The sequence below is a fragment of the Schistocerca cancellata genome, chromosome 3, assembly GCF_023864275.1.
Source record: "Schistocerca cancellata isolate TAMUIC-IGC-003103 chromosome 3, iqSchCanc2.1, whole genome shotgun sequence".
NCBI lineage: Eukaryota > Metazoa > Arthropoda > Insecta > Orthoptera > Acrididae > Schistocerca > Schistocerca cancellata.
The window spans coordinates 670239995-670258810 of NC_064628.1; the positions used below are offsets into that span (position 1 = coordinate 670239995).

Consider the following 18816-nt stretch of genomic DNA (forward strand, 5'->3'; position numbering starts at 1 on the left):
CGTTGCTGGTGCCCCGACTATAACTCCACGTTCAGACTCACTTAAATCTTGATAACCTGCTATTATAGCAGCAGTAACCGATCTAACAACTGCACCAGACACTTGTTGTCTTATATAGGCGTTGTCGACCGCCGCGTCCTATTCTGCCTGTTTACATATCTCTGTATTTGAATACGCATGCCTATACCAGTTGCTCTGGCGCTTCAGTGTGAATTGACCTTGAATTTACCACAGTCAATCAACTATAAATTATTGCCATTGGGGATATTTTATGGGTTGGCTGACGCTATCGATCGTGTGATCCACGATAACCCCAAATAAAAACTTAAATATTTTGAATAGTAAACAACAGGTTGACTGGTTTTACATTAGTATGACACAAATCAGACAAAGAGACATGGTGCAATACAGTGATCTGTTTACAGCTTTCTAGATTGTATGATATGCACAAATATTCTTCCGATGGAGCAGGTACAACTATAGAAATGCTGAAAAGGCAGCTAACGAAATATTTAAAAACAACATGTAGCTCGAAACATACCATTAATATTAAATATTGATAAGACTCAGTATATACAATTTATTGCTTCTCATTGGTCTCCACAGGCTGTAGAAATAGTCTGCTAAAACAGTGATGAAGAGGTGGGGGCTATGATTTCGGGGTACTAAGGTGATGAGGGAAAATAAAACGAAATTGTAAATGTAATTATTTATTTATTTATCCCGGAGGGCGATTTTTTAATTACAAAAGAAGGACGTCCAATTCAATTTGAATAACACATTATTGAAGCAGAGGTAAAGATCATGGAACAAAAAATAATTTGGCCAATAAGCGTCTTAACTTAAATGTCGTCGGCTGCAAATGACAGATCAATAGCAATACAGCGGCTGTTGCACTTTATACCATCCGGACTGTTTATTGTGCATGGCTGTACAAGTCTGGCATTCAACATTTCTGGCACTGTTAGTGTATTACGTCCATACACCAAAGCTTCCAAACTGTCGGCAGCTCCGTGCGGCTTTTCGCGGATGATGCTGTAGTATACAAAGAAGTTGCAGCATTAGAAAATTGCAGCGAAATGCAGGAGGAGGAGGAAATTAGTGTTTAACGTCCCGTCGACAACGAGGTCATTAGAGACGGAGCGCAAGCTCGGGTGAGGGAAGGATGGGGAAGGATATCGGCCGTGCCCTTCCAAAGGAACCATCCCGGCATTTGCCTGAGGCGATTTAGGGAAATCACGGAAAACCTAAATCAGGATGGCGGGAGACGGGATTGAACCGTCGTCCTCCCGAATGCGAGTCCAGTGTGGCGAAATGCAGGAATATCTGCAGCGGATAGGCACTTGGTGCAGGGAGTGGCAACTGACCCTTAACATAGACAAATGTAATGTATTGCGAATACATAGAAAGAAGAATCCTTTATTGTATGATTATATGATAGCGGAAAAAACACTGGTAGCAGTTACTTCTGTAAAATATCTGGGAGTGTGCGTGCGGAACGATTTGAAGTGGAATGATCATATAAAATTAATTGTTGGTAAGGCGGGTACCAGGTTGAGATTCATTGGGAGAGTCCTTAGAAAATGTAGTCCATCAACAAAGGAGGTGGCTTACAAAACCCTCGTTCGACCTGTACTTGAGTATTGCTCATCAGTGTGGGATCCGTACCAGGTCGGGTTGAAAGACGAGAAGTAGAAGATCCAAAGAAGAGTGGCGCGTTTCGTCACAGGGTTATTTGGTAACCGTGATAGCGTTACGGAGATGTTTAGCAAACTCAAGTGGCAGACTCTGCAAGAGAGGCGCTCTGCAGCGTGGTGTAGCTTGCTGTCCAGGTTTCGAGAGGACGCGTTTCTGGATGAGGTATCGAATATATTGCTTCCCCCTAGTTATACCTCCCGAGGAGATCACGAATGTAAAATTAGAGATTCGAGCGCGCACGGAGGCTTTCCGGCAGTCGTTCTTCCCACGAACCATACGCGACTGGAACAGGAATGGGAGGTAATGACAGTGGCACGTAAAGTGCCCCCCGCCACACACCGTTGGGTGGCTTGCGGAGTGTAAATGTAGATGTAGATGTAGACGCAAGATCGTACCACATCAGATGGTAAAAATCAGTTTCTAATTGTCCTGCGGCCAAAAAACGCATAAAAATCAAAACGACATCAGTTTATAATTTTTGTAGGACCAAAAACTACATAAAAATCAAAATTATATCGGTTTTTAACTGTGCTGGGGAAAAAACCGCATAAATTTAATTTGACAACTGTTTATAATCGTCGTGAGACTGGCGCAAGACACGTTCAGTGTGCCTTACACCTTTTTCTGCCACAAGCTGAAATCGAGAAACAGCCCGTTCCACAACTGATCGGAGTGTCTCTGTGTCATCTTAAGAATGTGTTGCCCGATGTGTGCCTTCTATTCAGACACTTTCGTCACTGGAGCACCGAACACAACATCTTTCAGATAATCTCACAGCTAATAATTCCGGCATTTCCGAAATGCCTGTACAGCAGCCGCTTCACCAGCTGTGTATTGTGTGGAAGAGCGCCATCTTGCATAAAAATGATCCTACCCACAAACCCACGCTGTTGAGGGGTTCGAATGAAGACTCTAATAGCGCTTACCAGTGACGGTACAGGTAACAGGACCTGCAGGACTCATCTCCTCCCTAGAATACAGCCCTACGATAAAAAAAAAAGCCTTCAACCCCGCCACACAGTCAGCTCTGCAGAATGAAGTGGTACCGGCTGATGTGTGTCCTTGTTTTCCGTTACCCATACTTTGCAATTCCGCGTGTTGACATGTCCTTGGAAATGGAAGTGTGCTTCATCCTCCACTGAAAGTACCTTGGTAATTCAAAAATGTTCAAATGTGTGTGAAATCTTATGGGACTTAACTGCTAAGGTCATCAGTCCCCTAAATGGTCCTAAGGACAAACACACACACACACACACACACACACACACACACACACACACACACACAACCATGCCCGAGGGAGGACTCGAACCTCCGCCGGGATCAGCCGCACAGTCCATGACTGCTGCACCGTAGACCGCTCGGCTAATCCCGCGCCGCCCTTGTTAATTCATTATCCATTTTAAGCCAGCAAGAGAATCCAGAGCGAACGTTTCTCTTGCTGTTAGGTCAGCCGGAAGCAACTCATGAACATGGATAAATTTGTATGGATAGGAATGTAGGATGTTTCGCAGGAGTTTATGCACCGTGCTCACAGACATGTTCAGCATTCGGGCGATTCACTGTACATTTTCACACCACCCCTCGATCCTTACGGCAGCGCTGTGGCCACATCTTCGACAGGCATCGGATCAACTGTTTTCCTTCCCCTCCTACATTGCACTTCAAAACAACCTGCCTTTTCGAATTTTGTGATCATGTTTTCCAGACCCTTAGCTGACATCGGACCAGTGCCTTTTTTCATACCCTTGAGGTTCCGGAACTTCTGTAGGGCAATGGGGCACAGTCAGGCTTCTTGTAAAACAGCTTTACCTTCAACGAGCCGTTCTTCTAGGAGAGAGTCACGTTGGGCGTCTCGGACCCAAACTGAGGAACAGACGAATGCCGCGAGTATTTTCGTGTGCATATTCTGACGCTTAAAATGCCATCTGTTGGTCAAACTTTCGTTAATTTTTGGTTCCATGACGTGCACTGCTTTCGGTGTATTTACCTCCGTGCAAGATTTAAGGGGATATTGTTAGTGTCTGTATTCCCAAAGATTATTGTCGCACTATGAGAGGTACTGTATTTGCTGCTAAGGAGAAGTATGTTTCCTCAGCCGCTCAACTAACTGAGTAGGAGTTCGTCTCTTAGGGAATGGCGCGTCGCCGCGGCGGCGCGAGAACAAAGGCTGTGTGAGACTCGCGGGCAGCCCCTGGGTGACTGGTAGAGGCAGCGGCCCCGGCTAGTAACGTCTGTCTGCCGGCCTCCACTCCCCTCCCTTCTCGTCCGATCAAAGCCTCAGACAAAAGTCTGCGGCCGTCGTCTTCCTTCTGCAGAGACCGCCTCTGCCAGCAAGCTCTCCACATGTCTACAACATCCTCGGATTATTCCGCGAGTTGCGCAATTTCACCAGAGCTATAGAAACCTGCGAAATGAACCATAAGAAGACTTGAATTAAGCACGTTTAACGATTACTGTTTTCGCATTTCTAGTTGTTGTTGCTGTTGTTGTTGTTGTTGTTGTTGTTGTTGTTGTTGCGGCCTTCACGTCGAGTACTGGTTTGATGCAGCTCTCCTCGCTAGTCTGTCCTGTACAAGCCTTTTCATCTCTGCGTAACTGCTGCAACCCACGTCCGTCTGAACGTGCTGTCTACCTTCAAGCCATGGTCTCCCTCTACGAGTTTCACCGTCTTCCTCCAGCCTCTCCCCCCATTCCCTCCGCTGAAACTTCCCTCCCTTATCAGGCGTAAATGGTACTTTTCCAGCTCTTCTCCAACAAACAGGAGAGGATTTAATTAGATTCCTGTGTAGACTTTTTAGGGTCAGCCTAGCAGCACGAATCATTCCTAATACTTGGCGACCAGGGAGAGTTATTTTCATTCCTAAGCCAGGGAGAACAGATCATACAAAGGCCAGGGATGTGATACCGATCAGTCTGTCCTTTCTTTTAAAGACATTAGAAAAACTGGTCAGTGTGCACTTTAGGGAGAAGTGGTTAACCGAGGTTGCTCTACACGTATAGAACATGCATGTCAACCGGTTAAATCATGTGAAATGGCACTTCATCAGCTTGTTGGGAAGGTAGAAAAAGCGCTTCACTTTCAGGAAACACATTATGACTATCGAATCCACGATAAGAGCAGCAGAAGAGCATGACGCTGAGACAACCATATGCAGGTTGATTAAGACCATAGTCAGAAGAAGAAAAGTAGAAAACCATCATGATGAGTGATAAAATGGCGATGAATACCACCAGGGGAGACCACAAGGATGGGACTTGTCCCCACTACTGTGGAACCTATAAGGGAAATTCCCCATCGCACTCCCCTCAAATTTAGTAGTAAAATGACCCAGTGGATAGCCCGTCAAAAACCGACCACAGATCAGGCATGGAAACAGGAAGAAGGTGTACTGAACTCTGAAAAAAAGAAGCAAAATAGAAACAGCGAACTGTTCAAGCTCAGTATGGGCAACATCGACGAGTTTACAAGAAACGCGACGTCGAGATGGTTTAGTCACTGTCTTGGACTGCGAAGCGGGAAATCTGCGTTCAAATCTCCCACGTGCCCTATATTTTTCACAAAAATTTTAAATTTCCGTTCGGTCATTGACGTAACTGTTCTCCTTCTATAGTCTTGCCAAATGTCATACTGTACATCGGTTACAGAATATGAGTCATGTCGTAAAAGTATCTTACCGTTGCAAGTCAATGTGATGAATAGTAATAGCAGGCGACATGCCGTATAGACCACTCACAGAAATGAAAACAACAAATAAACGGATATCAAATATTTTACAACAAAGGAATTCAATTGCCAAAGCTTCCAAAACGGAACACAAGAGTCATAACATGTGGTACTTTGTAGAACAAATAAGAGGTACGTACTTCTGAAGGTTCTTCCCCTACACCTCGCTGTTGCAAACGGACGTGACACCACGACACAGACACAAATTGAATGCAGTGAACAGACACGTCAAAGACAGGATGGACAGTTTATAACTTTGTGACAGAAAATATGGGGCACGAGGGAGATTTGAACAAGTATCTTCCACTTCGCAGTCAACATCGTGCCCATACAACTACGAAGACGTGGTCATACAAATTCGATCGATGTTGCACATCTTAAGCTTGGAGCTGTTTCTATTTTGTTTCTTCTTTCACATCTCAGTACACCTTCTTTCTATTTTCATGCATGATATGTGTTCAGTTTTTGACGGGTTATGCACTGGGCCATCTTACCACCAAATCTAAGGGGTGTGTGTTGGGGAGTTCCCTTGTTAGTAGTGAGTCAACTCATTGAAGTGTTAAATACTAGAGACTACTTCTATCAAGGATACGCAGACGATTTAGTTATAGTAATACTTGGTAAATTCGCTAGAACTGTTAGAATAATGGCACAAGGTACACTAAACATTGTGGAAAAATTATGCAGAATACAGGATCGAAGGGTTAGTCCCAAGAAAGCTGTTATGGTACCATTTCTAGGAAACAAATACGGCACACTTACTGGACTCTCAAACTCCTCGGTGACACTTTGTCAGTACAGGTGGCAGAGATAACCATGGATGCGAAACTACTATGGACCCCGTTGTGTAAAGAATACATATTTCAACGGGAAAAACTCTCTTACGATCACTTAGAAGGGCACGTGATAAAAGCTGGGGTCTAAACCCCAGGTGTACGTACTGGATGTACACCACTGTAATAAGACCTATGAAAATTTATAGAGCAACAGTATGGTGGAATAAAGAAGGGCATCTGCCTAGGAGTTTGTCAAGGTGCAGAGATTGCCTTGCTTAGCCATAACAGGGGGAATTAGCAGCACGCCCACTATTGGGATGGAGACCATGCTAGACATGTCCCTGTTACACCTGTACGTTACAACGGAGGCAGAGGCAGGGGCATACAGGTTAAAACCTGAAAATAAATGGATTCCTTTACGGTATCCAGACTTTCACACCAATACAGCGACTGTAGTAAATATAGGAATAATCACGGAAATGCCGCATTACCATGCAATAGTTTCTAGCTACTTCAGTAAATCTTTCAGTGTAACAATTGGAAAAGGGGAGCAGTGGAAGAACGAACTACGACATCGTTCAGGAGACTTAGTCTGGTTTAGTGACGGGTCGAGAACTGAAGAAGGCTTTGTGGCCGGAATATACAGGGTACAGCGTAGACTAGAGAGATCAGTATCTCCAGGAAAGCTGACTGCAGTATTTCAGACAGCAATATCCGCTATCAGAGTGCGCGCGGAAGAGATTTCTGTAGTTGCAACAAGGAATGTAGCATCTATATTTATTCAGACAGTCAAGTAGCTCTGAAATCTCTGTCGGCCCCTGCAACAAGATTAAAGGTCGTTTCAGAATGTCACGAAGCCCTTGGGATACTACAGGAAAGCAACAGCGTGAATCTGCTGTGGGTCCCTGGTCACTCGGGAATTAGTGGCTGTGAACACGCTGTAAACTGGCCAGGATAAGCGCGTCGACTCCTTTGACTGCACCGGGACCTGTCCTAACCATCACTAAGATGATGTTAAAATGAAAACTACGTAGATGGATGTGGAGGCATCGTGTAGAATTTTGGATATCAGTTACAAAGCAAGAACATGGCAAGCTAATGACGCCGAAGCCATGATTCAAGGGAAGTTCCGTTAATCCCCAACTCGAACAGGAAATGTATTAAATGCACGGTAGAACTCACGTCTAGCCATGGAGACCAAGATACACCTAAACACGATGTGTATACAGGAAGAAGCCTTTAGGTGTAGACTGTGTGGTGAAGAGGACGAAACCGATTCACATTTAATCTACCAATGCAAAGCTCTGGAGGACAAAAGACACAGAATATTCGGGTCGGCAGAGCCCGAAGAAATTGTATCTAATAAGGATCAACTAAACGGTCTCCTGTTACTTTTTAAGAGTAACAGGTGGCTTTACTATACTCAGCCGGCCGGAGTGGCCGAGCGGTTCTAGTCGCTTCAGTCTGGAGTCGCGCGACCGCTACGGTCGCAGGTTCGAATCCTGCCTCGGGCATGGATGTGTGTGATGTCCTTAGGTTAGTTAGGTTTAAGTAGTTCTAAGTTCTAGGGGACTGATGACGTCAGCTGTTAAGTCCCATAGTGCTCAGAGCCATTTGAACAATTTTACTATACTCACAGGTATCGAAACCGTACGATAAACTCAGTGTCAGTGCGGGAAACAGCAGACTAAGACCACTGTGGTTTTGTCTTCTACCGAAATCAAATCAAATCAGATCAGTCGGTCGTCAGGAGCTATTTTGCTGCCCAAGTAGCAAAACTCGTCAACTACTTTTCGTGCCACTTTCGAAGCTAATTCCCTCAGTATCGCCTAATTTAATACGAATAATTTCCATACCTTTGCTTTACTTTTCTTGATGTTTATAACTTCAATTCAAGTAACTATTCAGTTCGTTCAACTGATCTCCCAAATTGATTTCCGTCTCTGGAAAATTTACAGTGTCATCGGAAAACTTCAAAGTGTTTGATCTTGTTCCTGAACTTTAATTCCCTTTCCCACCTGCTGCTCAGTATACAAATTGAATGAAATGGGAGATAGGCTGCAACCTTGTTGTACTCCCTTCTCAACTATGGCTTCCCTTTCATGTCCTTTGACTCTTATAACAGCAGTCTAGTTTTTGTAGAAGTCCTAGATAACCTATTGGTCTCTGTATTTTAACCCTGGTGCCTTCAAAATTTCAAAGATTGTATTGTAGTTAACATTCTCGAAAGGACACTCTAAATCCACACATTCTACAAAATAAGCTTTTGTGAATTGTAACATGTAAGTTAAGTCGCCAGTCTGCAGTCGTCCCTGCGCATTCTTTTTAACCTGTGCTGAACCCACACCTCAAATAGCGTTTGTAAATGGACAAATAATCATTCGAAGAAATTCCAGTGAAGAAATTCCAGTGTCTTCCAGTATGCCCAACGAATCTTGAACTATCTGAACGATTCTTCTGTAGCTCTCCGTAAATCATCGACATTGACATATAAAAAATCATCTTATCAAGTTTAAGCCTGATAGAATAGGTTTCATTATAGAAATGAAAGACAGTTTTTAAATTCCTGTATGTACTTAAAATTATATTATTTTCCTACATGAATCTTATACCAAGGTCAAGGGTAACATGGAACGATTCCGTTTCTGGTTAAGTATTCTTTTCTTAATGCTATTCCTCTTACTTTTTCTTCACAGACTGGTCAGTTACAAAATGTTCTAGCCTTAGCTTAAAGTTTCTATATGAAGTGTTGCATCTCACCAACCATGTCACGAGCTTTCAACGACCAAATCATATGACCGGGCGATCCCACATAACAAACCATTAGTGCAGTAAATTCTACCCTATAGTTTGGGCGAAGTTTACTTAGATTAGACTCCAACACTTCAGGATCACATAATAGATCAATAACTCTCGGATGATTCGTTACAAGTGACTTTAAGCAAAGCATAAAAGCTTCATAGGCTCTAATAATAGCAACGTCGTCTTATTTCCAGAGATCCGAAGAGAAAATAGATGAAATACTTTTACATAATAAATCATTCGAAAAGATTGTTTTGTGGTATTGGTGTGGTTGATGAGGTTAGTGACTTGAAGTTTCCATGCCTAAATGGTTGTTTCTAAAATAATGTGTATTCTAATGAGACGAAATTAAATGTTACTTCTCTCAATGTGACGAAGAGCTTTAATCCTACTAGCCGTGGAAGATGAAGATATCGAGCGATACGAGCAATTGAGAATAAGTGTAGTTTGTGGGTGTGTGGAGTAGTGTGATCCATGAAAAGTGTACTAGTGAGATTGGTGTAGAAAGCCAGAGAGAAAGAGATATGTGTATCGGATAACGAACATTTGTAAGAATAAACCATCTGATAAAATTTATACTGATAAGGTTCTTGTAGCGTAGCCAACTCCACAATCGGACCATCGGGCGCCTCCCCCCCCCCCCCTCTTTCTTCCCCCTGCCCGCGACAGGTGGCGAATAGTTGAAAGCCTCCCAAATATGGGTGGCACTTGGGGAGTGAAATAGCCAGGGTAGACCAAATACTAACTTAAGCCTAAACTCATTAGTGGCTGTTCTGGCATCCAGCAGCTAGTGGTCAGGGTTCGTTCACCAAGTTGGTGCGGCTGCTACAGATATGTCTTGCTCTCAAAAATGAATTCTTTAACATTTGTGATCTTCCAACAGAGATCGCCACAACCATCTTAAACTTGAAAACCATGATGGAACAACAGGAAAAATATCCATTACATCAATACCCATTATATATACTCGACTTTCCTGTCTATCGGATCCCGGAGGACCAATAACATCATGAAAAGGAGAAGAGTCGGAGCTTCTCGAAACCTCTTTACAAACACTATATTGACACACTCAACAAAAATATGCTGGTCATCATAGGCCAACTCAAACAGTTTACAAATGTTTTGGAAAAATTCCTCACCAAAATCCTCGCTATGCAAGAGACGCGTTTCGCAGACGAAAACCACTTCAACACAGAAAACTACAGGATATTGAAAGGAAAATTTGCTATCAGTAGAGAAACACCGACAATATTTGACACGGTATTTGCAGTACACAAGTCAGTCATAGACAACACTCTAGATTTCAGTTCAGTATCAGAAAGAATCTCTGTAATAACCTTCAAATTAGGGAACAAAAGATACACAGTCATCAATGCACATGCACCGACAAATGATCAGAGCAGTAAGAAACCAAAGAAGTCGAAGACTTTTGGGAAGAAATGGAAGAAATTAGAAATAAAATACCAGAAAGACACGTTAAATTGTATTAGGAGTCTTCAGTGCACAACTAGGCAAAGAGAAGGAGTAGAAGCATATAACAGGCCAACACACAGCACACAGACGCACCAACAAGAGTAGGGAACACCTCAGACTTTAATGTCAAACTTTTAACTTGAAAATTGTGTCAATGCAGTTTCAAAACACAAGACGAAAACTCGCAATGTGGAAAACGCCCAAAAATGTAAGGGGAGAATTTCAAATAGATCATGTAGCCATAACAAACAACAATACAAGCGAAATTCTAAATATGAGAACACGCAAAGGATTCTTAGAGGCCGACCATCATTTGCTACAAGTAAACATTAGGCCACTCCCGAGAAACAGAAAAACAACACAGAAAAAAAATATAAGACCGGATCCATAATACTTGAAGATAAACAAAGACAAAGTTATTCAAGAAATTAATCAAATTAGAGCAGAAAATTGGACACATCTACACACCTAGCGTAGACAATTCAAAATGCAATGCTCTGGGATCAACCTCCTAAGAAACGAAAACATAGTTGGTGGAACGCTACTTATGATCAATTCATTGAGCATAGAATCCAAGGCTGGAAGAAAATTAGCAGTAACAGAACAAAACGGACATGGCAAGATTTCCACAATCTCCGGAAACAATCCCCGAAAGATATTAGAAGAGTGAAAAGGATAATGACAAAAATAGACTAAATGTAATCGAGGAAAACTTCAAGGAAAGTATCACAACAAATTTCTAGAGAATATTCAGGGAAAATATAAGGGGTTGTCAGCCTCCAAATATTTGCTTCAAAAGAACAGACGGATCATTGAAAACAAATACTAAAGAAAACTGCAAAATTCTTAAAAACTACTTTGATTAACCCCTCGATTGCGAGAAGCTTAAAAAAATTACATTTCGCGAAGGCAGTACCAAACCCAGATTCAAAACCGCCTTCAATGACAGATGTAGAAGAATTATAAACCAGCTAAAAACAACAGAGCCCCACGAGAAGACGGCATTGTCTCCAAGTTTTGGAAATTCAAAGACCAAACCATCACAAAGAAAATCCATAAAATTCTCACGGAAATACGGAACACAGAGAAAATTCCACAGGACTGGAAATGTGCGTTGATTAATCCACTCCACAAAAAGACGTACAAGACAGACCCTAATAACTAGAGAGGTACCTCTTTATTACTAGTTACCTACAAAATTCTTCTCAAGGCATTACTCGACAGCTAGAACCACAAGCTGATAGAAAGATAGGTGAATATCATCTGCGGACGCTCCTGAAGCTTAGACTGACAAACAATGTAGTCTCATTTTATGGATATTGTAGTTCCCTCTTTTAATGTGGGATTTTATCGGTTTTAGTTAATCTAATGTCGGAGGCACTGATGACCACGTAGTTTGGTCCCTTCTCCACCCAAACAACCAAGCAACCAACCAACACTGTAGTCACATTCGTGGACTTTGAGAAGGCCTAAGACTATATGGACCATCAGATTCTCTTTGACACACTACAATAATATGGAATAGACAGAAAAATGGAACACTCATACAACAAACACTTCCAGGCACAACTTCCAAAATAAAATTTATGGGAGGAATCTCAGACCATTCGAGATACATGCAAGGGTCAGACAGGGAGATGGTCGTTCGCTGGTTTTATTCAATATGGTCTTGGAAATAATTATCAAACAAAGGGAGGAAAAAGTAAATGGAAATCAGTTAGGAAGAACGTGGGCGAACAAGACCATCATAAAATGCCTGCCGTTTGCAGATGACCTGGCAATACTGAGAAACAATAGACCAGAAGCACAAGAATTACTGTAATACGTACATGAAGTCTCTGCCAACACATGTCTACAGATATCATGAGAAAACACAATACATGGAGAGAGAACAACAACAACAACCAAGTCATGTACACAAAATACGTAAAGGTTAAAGAGTGGAAAAATTCAAATATATTGGCGAATGTATACAAATAGGTGAATCAGATAAGGCACCCAACATAGAAAGAAGAGAAAAACTTCAGAAAGCGTACATAGTGACATGGACGCACTACAATAAAAGAAATATTTCAAAACAGGTCAAACTTAGGCACTACAGTACAGTTGTACTGCCAGAAGCACTCGACACATCAGAAACGATCACAATCGAAGCATCAGACATTACAGAGACAGAAAAATTAGAACGTGAAGAGACCAACCAAAGAATACATGAACACACAAATAGTCTCACAGACAGGATCAGAAAACGCAGACTAACATGTTATGGCCACATACATAGAATGAACAACAGATTCACAAAGAGGATTTTTGACGCAGCAAACAGTTCAATTTTTAAAAAACCAATTGTTTTCAAAAAGTACAAGAATATGTGAAACAAACAGGAATCAGTATTGAAATCATAATTGAAAGAGACAAATTCAAAAACAAAATTTTGAAAACGAAATTTGAAGTAGAAGAAAGAAAGAAAATTGGGAAAATATGGATAGAGGAAGGAGTACAGGAACACAGTCAAAGAATGAAGGTGTTTTGGGAAGAGAAAAAGGAGGAAACAATAAAAAAAATGAATAATCATGTAACATTCAAGTTAACTACTATCCTGAAGGCGAAAATGAGTAATAACAATAATAATAATAATAATAATACTGATCATATTGATAAGGAAGGCTATATGGATTATAAGGATTGTGTTAATCGTAGAGAGTCCTGTTACTAATCGATTAAGTGAGGTTACACTCTGCATGAGTTTATTTGAGAGAAGACATTTAGCAGTATTAATGTGTAGGAAGGCCCCAATTTTTAGCAGTGGTGCCCCTGAGTCTGAGCAGCGGGTCAATGAGAATCAAGTTGAATACAGGTTCTGAATATGCATAGTAGCGTGGGCCTTGCAACTTTGAGAGTAGAATTCAATAAGTAGTGGTATTTTTCAACAGTGTGTGTTTCCTGTTGAATCAGTACAGAATGAACAATGCTAAGCACAGTAAATAACTAACTACACTGTATTACAGGTTAAATGGACATTTTTTTCTGAGATGCTGTTAAACTGAGTAGTCTTCATTTATGTTGTACAACAAAAATGTTTTTTAACATTGTAAACTAAACTCTAGTCAGAGGAAGTATTATACACAATAATTAGAATACATAAACTTACGCCGGCCGTGGTGGCCATGCGGTTCTAGGCGCTTCAGTCCGGAACCGTGTGACTGCTACGGTCGCAGGTTCGAATCCTGCCTCGGATATGGATGTGTGTGATGTCCTTAGGTTAGTTAGGTTTAAGTAGTTCTAAGTTCTAGGGGACTGATGACCTCAGATGTTAAGTCCCATAGTGCTCAGAGCCATTTGAACCATTTGAACCATAATCTTACATTATTGCGGAATATATGGTTATGAAGCCATAGTTCGCGAGATCTCTGAAAAAAGCTACCAGTATATTTTTCAAGTACCTATAAGGAGTTATGATTTGTTGGTAAAAGATCGTTGTAATCGTTCGTTTTGTACTAACTGCCCATATACTCCTAATTTCACATCATCAGTAGGCTCTTTATATAACTGCGAAGGATTTTATGAATTCCGATGTAGATTTTTCTGCTAGTTCAAGTGTGCCGATAAATGCAGCCATGTTCCATAAAAAATACTTTTTTAAAGAAAAACAAGCAATTCAGGATCAATCTCATTTCATGCACAGACTGCCAGTCTGACAGTTCTAGTACTGACTCGAGTAACGGTATGTGAATCGCTCATCTGATGCAGAACCGTTTTTCACTTTTTCGCTTGCGTTGTACGTGAAATATCCTGTCTACATGTTTTTTATATCTTTCCTACATCTGCAACTACGTAATAGTCCACAAGCACTGTGCAATGTGTAGCGGAGAGAGTACAAGCTACCAAAAGGATCTAATTTATATTCTATTCCGATTGCATACTAAGCGAAGGAAAAATGGCCACCTACGTGCCAGTGCACTCAAGGGAATCTCTTATCATCATCATTCATATACTATGATGGCAGCATGATGGTCGCGCAGTTTCTCTGGAATACATATTTCATAAATTTACTCAACAGATTTTCCCGAGAACTACGTCGAAAAATGGTTCAAATGGCTTTGAGCGCTATTGGACTTAACTGCTGAGGTCATCAGTCCCCTAGAACTTAGAACTACTTAAACCTAACTAACCTAAGGACAGCACACACATCCATGCCCGAGGCAGGATACGAACCTGCGACCGTAGTGGTCGCGCGGTTCCAGACTGTAGCTTCTAGAACCGCTCGGTCACACCGGCAGGCTGAACTACGTCGTTTCTCTTCCAAGGACTCCCATTTAAGTTCCTTGAGCATGTGTGCTACAGCTTTGTATGAGCTACGCCAGCGTGTTACGACCCTAGTAGCGCGTCAGTAGCTCCGATCGATGTAGCTTGGAATGCCTACTTGGTGTGGCGTTCCACACTGATTTCACATGGTTATCCCATTTCGTGTATCCGTAAACCCTTACACTATGTTAAGCACTCAAAATATTGACCACTTGTAACGGGATTCTATCGGGTGCTTTCTATTAGTGATAAGCAGTACTTTATATTTATTCGCTTTAAAAAAAAAGTTGCTCCTATTTACACCAAGTACAAATTTTGCCATAGTCTTTTTGCATTTCCTTGCGATACTTTCCTGTAGACAGCAGCTTCACCAACGAACAGTGCTATAGTGCTACTGATCCTGTCTGCTAAATTAAGTGTGCTGATATTATTAGCCGACCGGGGTGGCCGAGCGCTTATAGGCGCTACAATCTGGAACCGCGCGACCGCTACGGTCGCAGGTTCGAATTCTGCCTCGGGCATGGATGTGTGTGCTGTCCTTAGGTTAGTTAGGTTTAAGTAGTTCTAAGTTCTAGGGAACTGATGACCTTAGAAGTTAGGTCCCATAGTGCTCAGAGCCCATATATATATATATATATATATATATATATATATATATATATATATATATATATCTTTGCCTTTCGCGGGCAAGTGCTCTACCAACTGAGCTACCCAAGCACGACTGACGCCCCGTCCTCATAACTTTACTTCTGCCAGTACCTCGTCTCGTACCTTCCAAACTTTACAGAAGCTCTCCTGCAAACTTTGCAGAACTAGCACTCCTGAAAGAAAGGATATTTCGGAGACATGGCTTAGCCACAGCTTCTCTAAAGTTTGGAAGGTAGGAGACGAGGTACTGGCAGAAGTAAAGCTGTGAGGACGAGGCGTGAGTCGTACTTGGGTGGCTCAGTTGGTAGAGCACTTGCCCGCGAAAGGCAAAGGTCCCGAGTTCGAGTCTCGGTCCGGCACACACAGTTTTAATCTACCAGGAAGTTTCGTATCAGCGCACACTCCGCTGCAGAGTGAAAATCTCATTCTGGATACTGGGTTCTATAAGTCAAAGATTCCTCCTATTCGCATGTAATGATGAGGCAAATTATTGTCATCGCCTACTTACAGCGTGTTGCTCTATGTTTGGATGCAGTACAGCAACGATTCTCCAAGTCATAGATTCGAGACGTGCTTGGTAGGTATCGGGTTCTCGTCAATTACGGGAGAGTGGTTGGTGGGCGCACTCCAGGGGCCTGATAGCATCGTAGATGTGTTCCTCCCAGTTTAGACCGGACGAATTTGTTGGCCACGACACCGGCGTCATAGTTAACTACTAATCCCTCAGCCACTACAGCGTGGTTGTGTTCCTGGACACGGATAGTTGTTATGTAAGATGCCATCGCTGTCGTGGAAAACATCAAGCATGCAGGGACGCATGTGCTTCGCGTCCGACCAGGCGAAACATTTCCATTGATCAGCAGTCTAGTTCAATAATCCCGGGCGCACTGTAATCGTAACTGACGATTTCCTTCGGTCAGTACAGAAACAAGTAGGAGCCTCACATTCAACAATGTGCGCCGATCGGTGGGTTCCGAAACACTTGTGCCTGCTCCAGCACTGTACTGTGTCGTCAGGTCAGCATTGTACTGTGTCGTCAGGTCTGGCAAATATCACTGCCTATCCTCCCGCACAGAGCGGCGAGCCTCCGACCTCCACGTTCTGTGGTGAGGCGTGAACGTTTAACATTTCGTTGCCTATTCGTGATTTCACCGTCCTATAAACACGTTTAACAGGTTTTTACGGCGTTGACAGTGGACAGGAATGGCGGTTGGCGGTGAATCAGCCGGTTTCCGGTTACATCAGTTTTTTTCAACGCCAATTTAGCCAGAATATTAAAATAACCAGTTTATGAATTAACCGATTTTCGGCAGAAATCGAATAACGACTGAAAAATTTTGACTCCCTCAGTTTCACGGTATGTAGTGTCAAAATATTAAATTAAACATGTAAATAGAAGTAAACTTAGCTCATCCACCATTCGTTGTTTTTGTCGAAAAGTGATAAGTGGTTGACTACTATAACAAAAACACCAGTATTGTCGTACTGATCCTAAGTTTTTCAAACTGAGCTCAAAAGTCATGTAATCGAAGTATACACCACTATTTCCACATTATGCACATTGCTTCTAAAGGGTGAAATCTGTGGTGAAATAACTCTGTTTTTTGCCTTAATTTGTCCGTTTCAAGGGCTACAAGCAGATAAAGGCGTATTATGGAGACATAGGCAGCAGATCAGCTGCTTTCCGTGTTTATTGTAAACTATGAATGAAATGTTAAGTTTTCCATTTTTCCTTATAGGGACACAAACTGGTTTTGCTTCCTCCAGATTTCAGTCTTTTAAAGCAAATTGAACAGTATACTTCAATGAGACCGCACTTTATAATGTACTTCCAGGTAGAGGTGCGGCCAATCTATAATACACCTGTTATCCGACGACGGCTGCAAAAATCTACCACATTGAACAGATGGGACTAGTCTCGCACGCTGCTAATTATACAACATGCCATATGGTACCAATTTTTACGCCATTTGTTTGTTGCTCTTTTCTGTCAGCATTGATATTAAAATAGCACTGATCGCTTTTCCCATTTTCTATAATAACGCAGTGAAATTAAATGATCGTATGGTACTGTTGGCCGGGAGGCCCCATTGGGGGAGTTCGACCGCCGTATTGCAAGTCCTTTTTAGTTGACGCCACTTCGGTGACTTGCGAGTCAATGATGATTAAATGATGATGGACACAAAACACCCAGTCCCCTGCCGGGAATCTAACCCGGGCCCCAAGCGTGGTAGGCGGTATAGCTACTGCTACGCAGCGGAAGCGGCCAATAACGCAATATTTTAAAGCAATGAAAATTCAAACGAATAAAACTTACTCGTTCTTTATAAAAACGTTCATTTAAAAATGAAAAATTGTAGCACTGCTGTTATGGCTAATTGATATTTGGGTTTTTTTTTACCTGCTTACTAGTAAAAAAATTATTTTTAACCGATCGGTTTTCCGCATCCCTAACAGGGGAACAGGCGATAAGGTTCGCCATTTTTGAGATGCTTGTTCCCAGACTCCGAGACACAGTAACATGCTCCGCTTATACACTGAAGCGCCAAAGAAACTGGTATAGGCTTGCATATTCAAATACAGAGATATGTAAACAGGCAGAATACGGCGCTACGGTCTGCAACGTCTATATAAGGTAAGTGTCTGGTGCAGTAGTTAGATCGATTACCTCTACTATAATGGCACTTTATCAAGATTTAAGTGAGTTTGAACGTGGTGTTATAGTCGGCGCACGAGCAGTGGGACGCAGCATCTCCGAGGTAGCGATGAAGCGAGGATTTTCCCGTACGACCATTTCACGAGTGTACCGTGAATATCAGGAATCAGGTAAAACATCAAATCTCCGGCATCGCTGCGGCCGAAAAAGGGTCCTGCAAGAACGGTTCCGAAGACGACTGACGAGAATGGTTCAAAGTGACAGAAGTGAAACCCTTCCTCAAATTACCACAGATTTCAGTGCTGGGCCATCAACAAGTGTCAGTGTGCGAACCATTCAGCGAAACATCATCGATATGGGCTCTCGGAGCCGAAGGCCCACTCGTGTACCCTTAATGACTACACGACACAAAGCTTTATGCCTCGCCTGGGCCTGTGAATGCCGGCATTGGATTGTTGATGACTGGAAACATGTTGGCTGGTCGGACGACTATCGTTTCAAATTGTATTGAGCGGACAGACGTGTACGGGTGTAGAAACAACCGTATGAACCCATGGACCCTGTATGTCAGCAGGGTACTGCTCAAGCTGGTGGAGGATTTGTGATGGTGTGGGGCGTGTGTAGTTGGAGTGATATCGGACTGCTGATAGGTCTAATAGACAAGGCTCTGACAGGTGACACGCACGTAATCATCCTGTCTTCTGACCTGCATCCATTCACGTCCACTG

At 42.4% G+C, this 18816-nt stretch overlaps 1 protein-coding gene across 1 annotated transcript in view; it reads left to right on the forward strand.

The window, feature by feature from the left end:
• Positions 1-18816, forward strand: part of LOC126175638 (potassium voltage-gated channel subfamily KQT member 4) — a 992116-nt gene that overhangs the window by 694255 nt on the left and 279045 nt on the right. The gene's annotated exons all lie outside the window — the stretch shown is intronic.